Source organism: Tupaia chinensis, unplaced genomic scaffold (assembly GCF_000334495.1).
Source record: "Tupaia chinensis unplaced genomic scaffold, TupChi_1.0 Scaffold000330_1, whole genome shotgun sequence".
Taxonomy (NCBI): domain Eukaryota; kingdom Metazoa; phylum Chordata; class Mammalia; order Scandentia; family Tupaiidae; genus Tupaia; species Tupaia belangeri.
Window position 1 is genome coordinate 256,158 of NW_006159824.1, and position 4,837 is coordinate 260,994.

Below are 4,837 nucleotides of genomic sequence, written 5' to 3' on the forward strand. Positions count from 1 at the left end.
AGGGGCTGGACTCCTGTGGCTGACCGTGGTTCAAGCACGTACTCAGTGGCTTGAAAACCACCTGGACACGTGTATGTGCGTACCAAAATCCTGAGAGGAGAATGGAGAATGGATTATAGTATGGCCACCCCCCCAGGGGGTAATTTCTTACTTTCTATCTCTCTGATGAGTGCTCATGTCCTATGACAAAAGCAAAAACAAAAAACAAAAAAAACAACTGTATCCCACATGGTCACTGTGATTTGAATCCCCAGCTTGGTCCACCTGAAATGTTCCAAAAATAAATAATTCTTTAGGAAAAAAAAAAAAAAGAAAGAGAAACATTTCTCACTTGACTAGCAAGTAGCATGGTGATTGAAGTGCTGGATTCCACGTGGTCAAATCTAGAGTTAGAGTCCCAGACCCAGCAACACTTGCCAGGCATGTGCGCATGTGTGCCCAAGATCCTGAGAGGAGAATGGAAGAGAAGGGATTGTGCTATGGCTATCCCCCTGGGGTAGGGGTGCTTGCTCACTTTTCCCCTCTGCCTCTCTTTGTGAGCACACATGTCCTATGGCAAAAACTAACAATAAATATATAAATAAATAAGAACAAAAAATTTCTGTGTATATGCTAGTGTATACCATGATCTTTGGAGAATTCCTAAGACTGGAACAGCAGCTGTGTCAGGGCTCCTAGGTCAGAGCACGGGTACACTGTACCATCTTTTGTATTTTTTCTATATGATCATGTTACCTATTTTTTGGTCTTTATTTGTATTTATCTATTTATTGTAGATTTTTGCCATAGTATGCATGTACTCGCCAAAGAAGAGAGACAGAGAGAGGGAAAGTAAAAACTCACCTTCCAGGTCGCAATCCCTTCTCCTCTCTGTGTTTTGAACACGTATGCACATGCACCTGGCATGAATTTCAAGCCACCGGGTCTGAAATCAAACCATGCTTAGCATGTGGGAATTCAACTGCCTTCACCACCACACCACCTGCTGGCCCATGTTACCTATTTTTAAAACTAAGATAGAATTTTGGGAACCAGTAGTTAGCGTAATGGCTATGTCGCTGGACTCCCACGTAGTCGACCGCGGTTTGTGTCCCGGACCCGGTGGCTTAAAACTCACGCCGGGCGCATGTGCATGCGTGCCCAAGATCCCGAGAGGAGAATGGAGGAGAAGGGATTGCCGCGTGACCATCCCCCCTGGGGGGTGATTTCTCACTTTCTGTCTCTATGTCTCTCTCTCTGTCTGGTGAACGCATGCGCCCTATAGCGAAAATCTCTCCAAAAAAAAAAAAAACTAAGATAGAATCTTAAAATTATAATTGTTATCCTCAGAGAGATAAATACTGCATTCTGGGAAAAAAAATAGGTAATATAACACTCCCCCCCCATTTTTTTGTCCAAAACAAAGAGGATACATGAAAACTTCCAGAAAACGAAAGAAAAGACAAATAAGTTGGGTGGTAGCCAAAGGAACTTCAGCTTTATGGCTAATGTTTTAATAGCCTACAAGGAAAATGAAGTCACATTATCTACATGATGAAAAAATGAACTGAGGACTGGCAGGTGGCGTGGTGGTTAAGGTGTTGACACTCTCACATGGCTGACCACAGTTCAAGTCCTGGACCTGGCAGGCAGCTTGCTTAGAGGAGAATGGAGGAGAAGGGATTGCCGCGTGACCATCCCCCCTGGGGGGTGATTTCTCACTTTCTGTCTCTATGTCTCTCTCTCTGTCTGGTGAACGCATGCGCCCTATAGCGAAAATCTCTCCAAAAAAAAAAAAAACTAAGATAGAATCTTAAAATTATAATTGTTATCCTCAGAGAGATAAATACTGCATTCTGGGAAAAAAAATAGGTAATATAACACTCCCCCCCCATTTTTTTGTCCAAAACAAAGAGGATACATGAAAACTTCCAGAAAACGAAAGAAAAGACAAATAAGTTGGGTGGTAGCCAAAGGAACTTCAGCTTTATGGCTAATGTTTTAATAGCCTACAAGGAAAATGAAGTCACATTATCTACATGATGAAAAAATGAACTGAGGACTGGCAGGTGGCGTGGTGGTTAAGGTGTTGACACTCTCACATGGCTGACCACAGTTCAAGTCCTGGACCTGGCAGGCAGCTTGCTTTCTCACTTTCCCTCTCTCACTCTCATTCTCTGTGTGTATCTCTCTCTGGTCAAATTAAAATAAATGAATAAATAAATAAAATTAAAGAAAATAATTCTTAAAAAAAAAAAAAAAGAAAAAAACGAACCAAGCACACATGGCAATCCATGGAAATAGTCTGCCCCCAGAAGACCCCTGGAGCTTCGTTTCCCTTCAAAACCTAGAGCTTGATAGGCAGCCCAGGAACCGTCTGGGCTGGAGGCCTTACGAAAGAGCTCAGGGTCTGAGCAGCTGATGGCAGCCATGAGGCTGATTCTAGGCACGGTCTGCTCCTAATTAGAAGGCCTTTTCCCTATAAGCAGGATTGAGAAACACACAAGGTCCCTGAAATTAATTACTAATTTCAGGTTTGACTCAGTGGATGGAGCAAGTTCATGAGTCAGTCTGGGAATGACCCAACCCCCTTCCACCCCATCCTCTAAACTAGTAGTTGTTTGAAGAGGAAAACACAATAAAAGAAAGCCTTTATTAAAGTGTGGTCTCTGTCGCTGGCATACAAATAAGCAGAAGTGCTGGTTAGAAACAACCTTGGACCCCCTCCCACATCCTTTGAATAAGCCTTGAGGGTGGGGCCTGGAAATTCAGCTGAAAGTCTCTGAAGCAGGTAAACATAAAAGTCACCACCTCGCTTATGCAAATGCGTGACTTTTCTAGAATTCAACCTACCTCTATTTTGGGTCTCCATTCTACCTGCTTGCAGAAAACATTCAGTTACTCATTTCCAGGTGAACTCAGTCATCCCACCCCACCTCTTCTCCCACCTCCACCATGGATCTAAATTTGGGGAGTTCCTTAGCTCCCCAGCCTGGGGGATGGTGTGGGGAAGGGCTGCTCAGTAAGAGCCCTCTCTGAGATGAGTCCTGGATTTCCCCACCTAGCTTCCACTCTGCTGCAGCCCCCAGACTCAACAACAATAGCAAGCCACACCCTTGGCTTCTGCACCCTACATTTTTGTCTAAGGCTCTGTCCCTTTCCCGTCTTCTGGCCTCGTCCAGAGAAAATGGGCATCACTCCTAAACCAGCAACTAACATCTTGCCTGGTCCTGCACTAAACTCCTCCCCAGCTAGTTGCAGGATGTTGGGAGGTGGGTGGGTTCTGCTCCTTTCAACCCTCCCTGTCTTACACCCACATATTGTGGCTTAAAAGGCTAGAATTTGGCATCTTCGTCCACTGACAAAAAAGCAGAGTGAGGCCAAAAACCAAGAGCCAGCACACCCCCCCACACCCCAGCATGACCTTACGCCCCCCATGGGAGCCACTCTTTCTTGCTGTTCACATGGCCTGAGCCACCAAGATGGTCGGTGCCTATGTACAAGGGCCAGCAATGTGGCTGCTCCTCAGAAGGGGGAGGGTGCCATGAATATCTTATCTGAGAGCTGGCTGAGTCCCCGCACCCAGCACACATACACGCTCCCTGCTCACTCACCTCCCCCAGACAGCTGGGAAATGACACCTCTGGTGACAGAGCCATCCCTGGGCTTCTGATGGGAGGGGGTGGGGAACTGCAGTGGAGGAGGATCTCACACCCAGAGGCCCTGGGAAGGCTGGGTGGAGGAGGGAAGAAGCCAGCTCCTGTTTGTCTCAGCGATCAAGGCCACCAGCCTCTCTGCCCACCTTCCAGGGGTGTAGTAACCACCTCATCGCAGGCCACTGAGGCCTCTTTCATTCTTGAGGCTTGCTTTAACCCACCCCACCAGATAGACAGCTCACCTCTCCCATCTTCTCAAGCAAGCTGGTTGGGAGGTGTATGTTTGGGTCTGATCAAAGCACCTAATTTATATATAGACCAGACAAGGATGGATTCGGCACTAGGTCACCACCTACCATGTTATCCAGATCAAGCTGTTTAACACATACGTTCAGTGCATACATAGGTAGTGTACTCCAGTCCAGAGAGAGGACAGGCACTATGCAAGGTCACACCTGGGAGCTTAATCCGCACGGCAAGTAGCACCATATGACCTGGGTACTGCAGGTGCTGCCCTAGCCTACTGTCCTCCTTACCCCAAAGGGAAAAAAAAACAAAAACCTGCCCTTTTGGCCTGGGCCATGCGTCTGGCATCAAAGGCTGAACTCTCTCATCTGGGGTAGCTGACCCAAGGCTGAGGCAGGACATGGCTTTGGCCAGCCTTCAGCCACCGCGTGAACCAGCTCACGGGGCAGTCTCGTGCCCTTCTCCCCGGGATCCTTAGCTGGTCTGGCCTTGCCTGGCCTTGCCTGGCCTTGCCTGGCCTTGCCTGTCAAGTTCTCCCGGTCTAAACTTCAATTGTGAGGGGGCAGCCCTCACAGGGCTGCCAGCCCCTCCTGGGAACTTGGGTGGGAGGGAGGAACGCCTCATCTCCTTTGCTTCACCCCTTCGACCCAGCGGCCAGGGGTCTGCGGCCTCCCTTGAGACCTCTTCTTGCAGGGTAGTGGTTTGGGGCGACTCCCACCGCTCCCCTCCACCCCAGCTATCTGCATTGCCCCGGGGCCCGCAATGGTCCCTTCTGATTTCCCACCCCTGCCCATCCCAAGAGCCGAAGGTGGAGAAGGTGGATCGGCAAGTGTCGGGACCCGAGCGCACAGCGAGACCTGGCGCTGTGCGGGTGCGGTTTCACGGATGGGGGAGGATGTGGCTTGGGGGTGAGGTGGGGCCCGGCTGCCGCGTGTCGTGCAGGGCAGTGGCAGAGG